Below are 10791 nucleotides of genomic sequence, written 5' to 3'. Positions count from 1 at the left end.
TAGTCGAACCTTTTCATTTTGATCGGATAAATTTCAGGTAGACCGCACTTGTGATCGGTCGAGCTTCCGTGTGTTTGTTTTCCGACGATGGTCCGAACTTTCTTTTAGTTCAAATGGACTATTTATACTATTACTTGTGATCAGCTAAAGCCTAAACAAGTTCGAGAGTTAGTTAATCTTCCTGAAATAGTCGAACATTTTCATTTTGATCGGATAAATTTCAGGTAGACCGCACTTGTGATCGGTCGAGCTTCCGTGTGTTTGTTTTCCGACGATGGTCCGAACTTTCTTTTAGTTCAAATGGACTATTTATATTATTACTTGTGATCAGCTAAAGCCTAAACAAGTTCGAGAGTTAGTTAATCTTCCTGAAATAGTCGAACCTTTTCATTTTGATCGGATAAATTTCAGGTAGACCGCACTTGTGATCGGTCGAGCTTCCGTGTGTTTGTTTTCCGACGATGGTCTGAACTTTCTTTTAGTTCAAATGGACTATTTATACTATTACTTGTGATCAGCTAAAGCCTAAACAAGTTCGAGAGTTAGTTAATCTTCCTGAAATAGTCGAACATTTTCATTTTGATCGGATAAATTTCAGGTAGACCGCACTTGTGATCGGTCGAGCTTCCGTGTGTTTGTTTTCCGACGATGGTCCGAACTTTCTTTTAGTTCAAATGGATTATTTATACTATTACTTGTGATCAGCTAAAGCCTAAACAAGTTCGAGAGTTAGTTAATCTTCCTTAAATAGTCGAACATTTTCATTTTGATCGGATAAATTTCAGGTAGACCGCACTTGTGATCGGTCGAGCTTCCGTGTGTTTGTTTTCCGACGATGGTCCGAACTTTCTCTATTTCCTTTTTTGGAAAGGAAAAAAAATCTTTTTTATTTATTAATAATTATTGAATTAATTTGAATCATCAATAATATGGTAATAATTATTGAATTATATTCCTTTTTAGTCAACAATCATCAATCAAATTCTTTTAAGTCAGTGGCTAAACAAGTGGATCAATTTTCTTGATTACATTCTCTTAATTTCATTCTGTCTTCTCCAAACTATTTTGTTTTCAATTTTTTTTCCGATATGGACAACCAAAAAAACGAAAACAAAATGACGAATCACATTCTGTGACATCTCCGTTGTCCAAACGAAATTCTATAATCGAGATATTGGATAGGTACACAATTTTTTTATTTAATTAGTTTCATACAAATATTTTTGTCATTTCGTTACTTTTATTTAGTTAGTATTTCATATGTTTATGCAGTATCTCACTGATATATTTCATCCCGCAAATCAAATGGAATTGAATGATGTTGAATGTCACTTGGCAGCATACATATTCAGTCCCCAGATCAATAAGAAAATTGATGAGTTATAACCAAGCTTTATATTTGTTTTAATTTTGTTTATTTATAAATTTCATCATATTTTATAAGTTGTACCTTTATTCATATTGTTAATGTTAATTGATGTAGGAATGAGATCATGGTGAGCACGGAAATAGACTACACTATAGGAACAAGGAAGTTGCTACAGTGTTTGAGGCCAAACCAATCAATTGGGCAAGATGTATAAATCCATTGCATTAATATTGAATTAATTTGATACTTAATTTACTAACTACACAAATTTTAAGATAATAATTCCTCTTCAAACTGTTCCAGGTAATTGATCTGGTGGCCACCATGTTGACTCACGATGAGAGATCGAATTCGAAGATACTCACGATGATAAATTTGTATTATGTTTAGGAATGATTGTGCGATTTGGGTGATTAAATGGATGACGCAAAAGGGAACTGATGGATACAAGATTAAAGTATGAATTTTTTTTATTTTTTCTCAATATAGTTTTCAGTTTCATCACATTATATGAAATGGACACTATTGACTTTTCCATTATTGTGCTAACAGGTGGATGAAGGCTCAAGACTACAAACTGCACTGCAATTGATAATGCATCCTTACAATAAAGAAAGGAAATTGATCTTGAACAATTCGTTGAAGTGCAAACATAAAGCAAAGTAGTTTCATTTTCTAGAGATATCTTATTTTAGAACTCAGACTTTCTTTCAAGTTTTTTGTACTTGTTATATAATTTTCTGAGACTACCGATTATTTTCGCTTTATTTGGTTGTGCTTCTATTTAGTTTTATCTTCAATTTGCATATGATGTACCAGATATTATGTTCAAAATTTTAAGAGGTATCATGGTTTTGCTTTTGATTCAAGATATGATGTACAAGATATGGTTATAATGAATGTTGTTTACGGACGGATTTTCAGACAAAATTCAAATGGCGTGAAATGTACATCTGAAAATGTACATCTGAAAATCCTGAAAACCTGCTCTAATTCCTCAAAAAGATAAATCAAAACACAATTATGTAACGTGAAAATGACCATATATAATTAATATGGTACATTCTAATTTTACAGAATTCCTATGGCTGGCTCTCAATGGAAAACCAAAACTATGTAATGTACAATTATTCTACACCAAATTATTTTTGCTGCTCAGTCTTGGGTCGTGATCTCATGCTAGCCCTGTCGATCATATGGAGTGGTAATCCCTGAATATGTAAAAATAAAAACAAACCAATCTAATATGCTTCCACCAACACTAATGTAGTGCCATCTTGTGATTGAATTACAGATCATAAGTAATCTCAAGTTGACGGTTACTACAACACAAGTGAAGGCAATTGTACTGACATCCCAGAGTCCAAATATCTTTCCTGCCGAGTTTTTAGCACTTAAATTTGAAGTACTCACAAAATAGAAGAATATTAGAGACTGGCACACAGAAAAAAAAGGCCCATATAGCCACAACTTTCCATTTGAAGAAGACATTTTTTATTCCCTCCATGTATAATTCAGGATACTTCTTGGATAAAGATGCACTAACATCCTGGTAAAAACACGAGTAACAAATCATCTGTATCACATTCTAGATGCACCGTTGTTTCACTATATGTAGACATTTTTAAATTATAGCCTACAAAACAAACAAAAAATTGTTATAGACAGAAGTTACTATATTGATTATACCAGCTATGGCATCAACAACACTAGCAGCAACTTCATTTATGTTACTAGATTCAAGCAATCCTAATTCAGATTATGGTTACACAACTCAACAAAGTAATAATAGCAAATTGACTGCAATTCCATGATAGGAGTTGGAAAGGGTGATCAAGAAAGTAATAATAGCAATAACAATGTGACTGCAATTGCATCAGATCCTAAGTTTAGGCTTATTGTTGCAGCTGCAATTTCATCACGCATGAATAAAGAAAGCAACAACACTACTAGCAACAATTGAATCATTGATGAATCTCTTTTTGGGAATGGTAAGCCCAATATTTGATTTTTTTTTTTTCTTTCACTTTACAAAGAAGTTAAATAATATTAATAAGTTTGTTTTGAAGACAAAAAAAGAAGAGTGGATTTTAGTGGTTATTGGTTAGCTAAGTGATTTAAGCATTAGATTTTATTAAGGCACACACAAAGCACACGAAGTGCTAACGGCCAACAGATCAAAAGTACTAAAAGAAACAAGCACTCCTAGGTACACAACCAGGTCACTTAAAGCAGAAAATGATCCTAGCTAGAGACAAGGAATCACAGCTACACAAAATAAACAATAGCAGACACTTCCACCAACAAACTGCTAAACCAAGGAGCTAGAACAAAAACGCGCTATGAGAGAAAGGCAAACCAGGAAGATACAAAAAACGCAGGCAACAAATTCATATTATTCAATCACACAAACTGAACAGCAGGAAAAAGAAACACTCTAAATCCCTATATCAAACACATTAACACAACTTTAACAATTCAAATAGCAATTACAAATCAAAAACCCTAACATTGATTTAATAACACAAATCAATTATTTATAGTTTCAATTGCATTATCAATCAATCAATTAAATATAATTAGAATCAGATGAAAAAACTCCAAATTATTTAGTTTTAACCCTAATTATCGTGCTTCAAGAGTTGATCGGAACTCCAAATTATATAGATAGATAGAGAGAGAGAGAGAGAGAGAGAGAGAGAGAGAGAGATACCTGTTGTTGTTCGGTTGGAGAAGAGAAGCGTCGCGTGAAGAGTTGATCTCACGAGAACAACGACGGCACAATAGGTGGAGCGTGACGGCGCAACGCGGTACTGGGAATTGAGGATTCAAGGGAAAACCAGAAGGAATGCATCAAAGAGGGATTTTGAGGATTCAATGGAAAACCAGAAGGAATGAATTTTGTGTTTCTCTGCAATTTCTCTGCAAATGGATTTGAGGATTCAGTGTGTACTACGTCATAATAGAGATGGAAGAAGAAGGCAAACAAACAGATTAGAAGCAATGACCAAAATGTAAATTCATAAAATATAATACTTAAAATATAATTAATTTAAAATAAAATTACTTTGTGGTAACAAATTAATTATATTTGATTTAAATACATGTGGTTGAATTTGATTGGTGACACATCATGCCACATCAGCATAGGGTATATGCCCTCAATTTATGTGAGGGTAGAGAAGAAAAAGCCTTTTGTATTTGTTATTATCACTTCTTAAACGATAAATACATGCATGGAATTGGCAAATCCACCAGCATCTTTTCCAAAATGAATGTCTCACTGACCGTAACAATTTGGGAGTGTGTATATATATAGGTGGAAAGAGACAAAAATAAGGTGTAGTACTAAGTTTTTAGACATACTAGGTTGACACATTAAAAAACTCTCATTTTCTACCATATTTTCATAATACAATAAAACAAGAAAATGTACAAGAGAAAATGTAAAAGAGGGGATATTCACTTGCAAGTTGCAACCAACAATTTGAAGCCAAAATGCACCAAATGGCGTGAAGGAACGGAACCCAACCACCACTCGCCCCTCGTGATGAGTTTAAGAGGACGCGATCACTGAAAGTTACTGGTGGTGGTTGTTGATCCAAAAAAGCCCACAAATTAACCACCAATAGAGGAGGGTGACCCACAAATTACCAGGCAGTGGGATCTGCTAGAAACAATTCATGAACTCGCCAAAAATGTCCTCCATTGCCAGAGAGATTTAGAACTTAACCCCATCGAGGCGGAAAGATGATACAGAGCAAGATCTCTCATCGCACCACCAACATTTGAGGCTACATGATGAAGAAAACGTCTAAATTTGCTAGAAGAGAAGTCACAACGCTGTTAGGTTAGGAAAAAATTCAGAAGATGTTAATAATGTGATTAATTTTTCAAAACAAAATAGTTACGGTGTACGCCTAAATAGTACTCCATCTGTCTCCAATCTTTAGTCTTTTTAGAGTTTGACACATGAATTAAGAAATAATTGATTTAGATAAGTTAAATCTATTTTACCCTTAATTTATTATGAAAGAGTAAAATTCATCTAATGAATGTGTCAATTTTAAATAAAAAAAATGTTGAATAATTCAAGAACTCGTAAATTCTTCAAAACTCTTCTACAATTCAATTTTTGAGTTTCTCCAAATTAGAAGGATTTCGTATAATGAAAAAGAAAGAAGAAAAAAATCCCCTAAATATCTACTCTAAGTAACGTGTTTTTTATATGCGATTGGTGACTACTACATTGAGGTGTATAACTATTTAATCGTTTGCCATTCAAAAAAAACTACTTTGAGGTCTATATGTATTTTATTGTATTAGTTTTTCATTAGTTGCCAATTTTTGACAATAATTAGTTTTCATGTTAAATTTGTTTTATTAATTATTTTACTTTATTTAACTCTCTGTGCTTTGTTCTTGATCACTAGATTGTTGAAAGGGCAACAAAGAGTTTAAAGTCAGCTGTACAACTTGGCAACAACGTTCTTATGTGAAATTTTTTCATCTTTCATGGTATATTCGAAAAAAATGATTTGTAATATTACCAATAAGGCAAAGCATATATAGTTTTAAGTTAGTTGTATTAAATCAAAGTAGATGGTGTGAACTGAATCCAGAAGTGAGATTCATCCTTATAGTCTCGATGGACACATCAATTCTTCGAGGCTAAGCATTACATGGAAGATATCTCATTCATTGCGATCAATAAGTTTAGATAGTACAATAGATGAAACAGGATTAGGGACATTCACAAACTATCTTGAAAATATGATAGCGGCGACGGTTCCAAAGAACAGCCGCTACATATCAGTCGCAAAAGACAATTTTTTTTTGTAGTGTAAATTCATAGTTACGCCTACTACGCCATGAGCAGCTCTTATAGCCAAAACACTAACGTCTAACAAGCTAAACAAAATAGACGTCTAACAAGCAATCAGCTACAATGAGTTCAATTTCAACAATGTTAATTAATTTTTTCCAAGATACAGTTAACATCATTCTCAACATCCATTTCCACCACAACATTTTGAAGAGAGTGCCGCCTAAAGCAAGAGCTTCTACCAAAATTAAGGAGCAAGTCATTCTTTCTCTTTTGATCGTTGCTGCCGCACATTCAACATCAATGTTTACATGCTAAATTAAATTCATGGACAACATCATATATCAAATTACATGCTAAATTAAATTCTTAAGGCATAATAGAAACTTATTGAACAAACAATCATAAAATTGGAGACCTTTGTTGAAGACACTATCATTTCTCATCTTCCAAATAGTCCACAAAGATAGACTAAACGACTTGCAATGAAGTTAGTTTTGGATTAAATATTCAATTAATCAATTATAAGAAATTATTATTAATATAAATTATGGTCAATTGTTATTAGGGTCATGTTAAACAGTGCCCCCGAGACACTAGTTAAGCATACAAAAAAAAACACAAAATTAATGATATGAAGATGACTTTTTACATCTTATATATGTTACATGCACAAGTTTCAAGATAAAGTTTACACTGTATATTGGTATATATGCTTAATTAGTGCACAAGGGGAACTGTTTAGCATTTTCCTTGTTATTAAGTACTTAGTGAAAAATTATTTGATTGGACTTTTGTCTTTGATTGGACCGTGATGGGTTGTGTTATTCCTATAAGCCCAATGAAAGGTTCAAACTCTCAGCCGTTTGTTTATATAAACGTTATCTCATCAGACATTTTGACATAAGGTAAAACTTCACAGAAACTTAGTGATTAATGTTACATTAAATAATTAACTCTCAATTATTTTTTTATATTTCCAAAATAATTACACGTGAGTGAAAGGCAAACGGACAATAAGTTGCGTCACTAAACCATTTTGGATGGAAAAACCAATCATTTTGAAAACTACATCCATAGAACTAGGAGAGACAATATTGCTATGCATGATCCTTTGAACTCTTTTTAAAAGATCAGCAGCATTTGGTGCTAGGAAGCCAAAAGTGTCAAACGCGAATGGTATAAAAGCCTGTTGATTGTCATAACACGTTTTCTCATGTTTGGCCACTTTGCTTGAAGTGGCTTTAAGAGCCGCTTGTCCCACGATAAAATCTCATGGCCTCAATCCCACAAGTGGGGAAACACCAGTCAAGTCCACACAAACATGTTTCCCTCCGGTCTAACCGTACACTAGAACCGTACACCAGTCATATGCCACACAAGCATGTTTGAAACGAAAAAAAGAATTGGGGAAAAAAAAAGTCTATTAAAAAAATTTGATTCGTTGGAGACGGAAGATGAAATTTTTTTTTGGATTATCTTATTTGATGTATATATTGTTCAATAATAACTAGTTTGACGATACTTAAGTAAAATGTTTTTCCTTCTTTTTAACAATGTATGGAAATGCAACCTACTTTGCAATCCGCTTGGCCCAATTTGTTGGGGGAAGATATGCAACTTTGGGAGAAAGAATGGAATAAGCATGGTATCTGCACCTATGAGGTTTTTGATCAAGAAAAATATTTTAGAGTGGCCACATATCTTCAGGTATTAGTATTTTAACAGGATCAACAATAAAATGGTATTAGTATTTTTTTGTTACAAGAGAGAAAATGATATTAGTATATGAACTAGTATGATAAAATTAAGATTAATTTAAATAATATACTGGTGTTTATATTCAGTGATATAGCACCTTTTAGATTGATTTTTTTTTTGTGTGTGATAATTATACATATATTAGATATATGTCTAAATATATTAGATATATGTCTAATTGAAACTTGTTCGTTGCTTATAGTTTAATGTTAACTCATTTCACATTTAAATAAATATAACCTTTTTCTTATATTACCAAATGTTATAACTATTGTTACCGTATTGTAAGCGCACGCTCTTATATAAATGGTGTATATTTTGAACAATGGAATGAAAGCAAACTTAGAGTTAGAGATCGAAAATTATTTACTGATTTGATTCTATCATCAAGAATTAAAAAGGTATTACTGCCAAATATAATTATCATTAAACACTGACCCATTAACAACAGAAACCTCCGTAACTTATGAACCATTTGAAAGTGAGATTTTATTATTATTATTTTGTAGAAAAAGTGAGATTTTATTAACAATAATTATAAAATAAAATGACATATTATTACAATCTCTCACTTAGTCCATATGATCTAATTATTGACCTAAATGAATCATCGAATACCATATCGATAGTATAGTTCCTTTACATACGGCTACTATCATCTATGTATTATGACTTATTTAATTACTCAAATATATTCTTAATTGGAATTTTGAGAAAATATATTTTATTTTGGACAAACAGCGATATATATAAAAAAAAAAAAAAAGCCTAAAATATACATAGAAACAATATTGAATAATTTTGTTAGTCAAATTATAAGTCACACAAACTTTTGGTTATATATATACATTGAAGTTGTACGAAATAGAACCATTAACTTAACTCACCACCGTACTGTTCGGGACGACGTCACATGGAGAAGGTGTCGTTGCAAGATAGTGTTGCAGCAAAACGTTGATAAGAGAGGCATGGCGCTGAGATAGTAAGGCGAGATAGTGAAGTGTTGCCGCGATGGCTAGGACAAACGGAGAAAGGTTGTTATGGGCTAAGATGGAGTAGAGATGAATGACGGCGGCAAGAAGACAGAGCGAGGTGGTGAAGCAGGAAGACAGAGAAACAAAGATTGTTGTTGTGGTTGTCGTTAGTTCACATGTGTTTTCTCTATGAGTTTCATAAGTTGATGTTTTAATCTCATCCATTAGAAATTTTAATTGTTGCATGTCATTCATCAATGGAAAAATCGAAGCAAATTAAGGATAAAGAAATGGAGTAGATTCAAATTCATTATTATGTTATCATCTTGAATTCGTTAGAAATTTTATATATACTTAAAATAATTACATTTGAATGGAAGGTAAATGGACAACAAATTGTGTTGGTGATTTTAGTATCAACAATGTATTTTGGTAGTAATGTGATTTACTATAGGCCAATGCAATTATGCGTTAAGTTTGAAACGAGTCAGGGTAGTGCGGAGTGCACGCTCGTCAAGCCAAACGTGTAATTGAATACGAATAATTGAAACGGGGTTGCCCCTGGCGGGGTGCGGGGCAGCGCACTGCCGGGGTTCAAGGGACATGAATAGTCGTACCCTTTCCCAACAGACATGACCGTTTGAATAGTCGTACCCTTTCCAACAGACATGACCGTTTGAATAGTCGTACCCTTTCCCAACAGACATGACCGTTTTTTCCGAAAAGGTGTGCCTGTTCGTTTTCTGTTATTGGTCTCCTATATAAGGAGTCATTTGGCCTCGGTTTTAATAACGAAAAATACTTCCTCTCTACATTCTGATCTGTTCTCTATTGTCAGAAACAGATTGCTCTTCGAGAATTATCCCCGCAAAGATTTCGTGAACCCAGACAAGAATAGGGTCGAAATGCTTTGTTCGGAAAGTGAACGAACACGATTCTTCGAAGATATCCAGGATTATCATACCGTATTTCTAACAAACGAACAAAGTATTATTTCTGATAATCATGGCTGGAGGAGGAAACACCGTCAAGGAGATGACTAAAAGTTTCGGAAAATTGGACAAGTTTCAAGGACAAGACTTCAGGCGTTGGTAGAAGAAGATGCATTTCATGTTGACAACGTTGAAGGTGGTGCACGTCCTGTCTACACCGATTCCAGAAATTGGGGAGGATGACACGGTTGAAAATCTGAGACGCTGATCAAAGTGGGAGAACGACGATTACATATGCAAAGGGCACATTCTTAACGGTATGTCTGATCCCTTATTTGATATTTACCAAAACGTGGAATCTGCAAAGGAATTGTGGGATTGTCTCGAAGCCAAGTACATGGCAGAGGACTCATCCAGTAAAAAGTTCCTGGTGACCGATTTCAACAATTACAAAATGGTTGAATCGAGGTCTGTCATGGAACAATTCAATGAACTCCTCTGAATCCTTGGATAGTTCACACAACATGGATTGAAGATGGATGAAACAATATCTGTCTCAAGCATCATAGATAAGTTGCCTCCTTCATGGAAGGATTTCAAACACAATCTGAAACATGGAAAAGACGAGCTGTCTTTGATCCAACTTGGAAGTCACTTGCGCATAGAGGAATCTCTACGAGCGCATGAGGATAACAAAGGAAAAGGCAAAGAAATTGCTGGACCCTCGGTTAATATGATCGAAGAGGGTGGTAAGAACGATAACAACAAAAACAAAGGAAAGAAGTGTGCTTTCAATAACAAAAAGGGCAATTTCGGTGTTAACAAGAAACCGAAACTAGAATGCTGGAAGTGCGGCAAAACAGGTCACTTCAAGAAGGATTGCCGCTTCGGCAAAAAGCACGACAACGCGAACGCAAGTGGTTCAGGAAA

General features: G+C 33.8%; 2 long non-coding RNA genes across 2 annotated transcripts; one reads left to right on the top strand and one right to left on the bottom strand.

Annotated features, from left to right (window-relative positions):
* Window positions 1–1220: 1220 nt before the first annotated feature.
* Window positions 1221–2238, top strand: LOC123881716. Its single transcript, XR_006799573.1, has 4 exons — window positions 1221–1379; window positions 1484–1577; window positions 1673–1826; window positions 1922–2238. It is a non-coding gene; the product is annotated as an uncharacterized LOC123881716 (long non-coding RNA).
* Window positions 2239–2335: 97 nt separating this feature from the next.
* LOC123881715 lies at window positions 2336–4557 on the bottom strand. Its single transcript, XR_006799572.1, has 2 exons — window positions 4083–4557; window positions 2336–3005 (listed from the first exon to the last, which is right to left on the bottom strand). It is a non-coding gene; the product is annotated as an uncharacterized LOC123881715 (long non-coding RNA).
* Between the last annotated feature and the right edge of the window lie 6234 nt (window positions 4558–10791).

This window comes from Trifolium pratense, linkage group LG4, assembly GCF_020283565.1.
Source record: "Trifolium pratense cultivar HEN17-A07 linkage group LG4, ARS_RC_1.1, whole genome shotgun sequence".
NCBI classification, from domain to species: Eukaryota; Viridiplantae; Streptophyta; class Magnoliopsida; order Fabales; family Fabaceae; genus Trifolium; species Trifolium pratense.
This window is presented reverse-complemented; position numbering and strand designations above follow the sequence as displayed.